Source organism: Lupinus angustifolius, chromosome LG06 (genome assembly GCF_001865875.1).
Source record: "Lupinus angustifolius cultivar Tanjil chromosome LG06, LupAngTanjil_v1.0, whole genome shotgun sequence".
Lineage (NCBI taxonomy): Eukaryota > Viridiplantae > Streptophyta > Magnoliopsida > Fabales > Fabaceae > Lupinus > Lupinus angustifolius.
In genome coordinates, this window is record NC_032014.1 from 21,264,347 (window position 1) to 21,266,693 (window position 2,347).

The following is a 2,347-nucleotide window of genomic DNA, read 5'->3' on the forward strand; positions in this document are numbered from 1 at the left end:
TTTCTAAAACGCTTTCTAACTCATTTTCTCCTCAAAACCGAAAATGGTGATGTTCTTGAACTTATGAAAATATTTTGTTGAAACCATGAACAACTTGTATTCATGGAGTTGTTATAATTTTTTATTACATGTATTTTGTTGTTTTAGCCAAAGCGGATGATGATGAAATCAAAGGAACCTTTTGGAAATATGAGATTGTTGGTAAATATTTTCGAAAATGAATTTCAAGGAATTTTCGGTGAAGAATTAGACAAAACAATAGTAGAGTTTTAGTCTTGTAATTCTATTTCCAATTTGGTGGTAAAGTTTCATGATTTTCGGAGACAGTCGGTTTCGGACCGCTGTTGGGCCGAATCTCACCCCGTACGGCTCAAAAAGTGGTGTTTTGAGTTCTGTAACTCGGAATCGAATTCTGTTCATGCCGTTGGCTTCGTAATCACATTTCGAGTCAAGATAGTCCTTGAGTTGGTCCATAACTAGTTTCTATAATATTTTCACTCGGAATGCCGAAATTCGAAGTTCCAACCGTAAAGCATAATCGGGCGATCATTTTTGGCTACTCGAATATTGGCGGACAATACTCGAGCATGGTTTTAATCGCGTGCGTTTTGCCGTAGTCGTCGTGTGACATGAGTGACTTCACAAAACCTACCTACTAAGTTTATAGATTTCACTCCTTAATGCCTTGATTTACTACCACCAAATCCCCTACATCACTCACTTAACCCATGATTCACTCACCCTCTTGGATTTCCTAGAATACTTTGGGAAACTCTTGGATTTGCTAGATTGCCTTGGGAAATGGGTTTAGAAATAAGATTTCTCCCACCCTGCAACTCTATAAATACCCATTTATCCTTATGCGCTAACACTTTGCAAAAATTTGGCAATTTGAAGATTTGAGAGCAAGTTACTTTCATCATCTTTTTTTCTTCTTTCAATACTTGATTTCTCAACATTCAACCAATGGATGGTGATGAGATTTAAGTATGTTGTTCATGAGCATGTCGATAACATATTCAACCGTTGAAATTTCCTAAAACGCTTTCTAACTCATTTTCTCGTTAAAACTGAAAATGGTGATGTTCTTGAACTTAGGAAAATATTTTCTTCAAACCATGAACAACTTGTGTTCATGGAGTTTTTATAATTTTTTATTACATGTATTTTGTTGTTTTAGCCAAAGGGGATGATGAAGAAATGAAAGGAACCTTTAGGAAGTGTTTTGGGAAAATGAGAATGAATGTAAATATTTTCGAAAATGAATTTCTGGGAATTTTCGGTAACGAATTAGGCAAAACTCTAGCTGAGTTTGAGTCTTATAATTCTATTTCCAATTTGGTGGTAAATGTTAATGATTTTCGGAGACAGTCGGTTTCCGATCGCTGTCGGGCCGACTTGCACCCGGTACGGCTCAAAAATTAGTTCTATTTCCAATTTAGTTCTCCTCAAAACCGCAAATGGTGATGTTCTTGAACTTATGAAAATATTTTGTTGAAACCATGAACAACTTGTGCTCATGGAGTTGTTATAATGTTTTATTACATGTATTTTTATGTTTTAGCCAAAGTAGATGATGATGAAATCAAAGGCACCTTTAGGAATTGTTTTGGAAAAATGAGAAGGTGTGTAAATATTTTCGAAAATGAATTTCTGAGAATTTTCTGTAAAGAATTAGACAAAACTCTCGGTATGTTTAAGTCTTGTAATTCTATTTCCAAATTGGTTGTAAAGTTTCATGATTTTCAGAGACAGTTGGTTTCGGACCGCTGTCGGGCCGAATCTTACCCGGTACGGCTCAAAAATTAGTTTTTTGAGTTCCGTAACTCGGAATCGAATTCCGATCATGTCGTTGGCTATGTAATCACATTTCGAGTCGAGTTAGACCCTGAGTTGGTCCAAAACTCTTTTCAAAAATATTTTCACTCGGAATGCCGAAATTCCAAGTTCCAACTGTAAAGTAAAATCGGGCGATCATTTTTGGCTACTCGAAAATTGGCCGACAATACTCGAGCATGGTTTTAATCGCGCACGTTTCGCCGAAGTCGTCGCGTCACATGAGTCACTTCACAAAATCTACCTACTAAATGTTATAGATTTCACTCATTAATGCCTTGATTTACTACCACCAAATCCCCTAAATCACTCACTTAACCCATGATTCACTCACCCTCTTGGATGTGCTAGATTGCCATGGGAAATGGGTTTAGAAATCAGATTTCTCCCACCCCGCAACTCTATAAATACCCATGTATCCTCATGCGCTAACACTTTGCAAAAATTTGGCAATTTGAAGATTTGAGAGCAAGTTACTTTCCTCATCTTTTCTTCTTCATTTTCTTCTTCT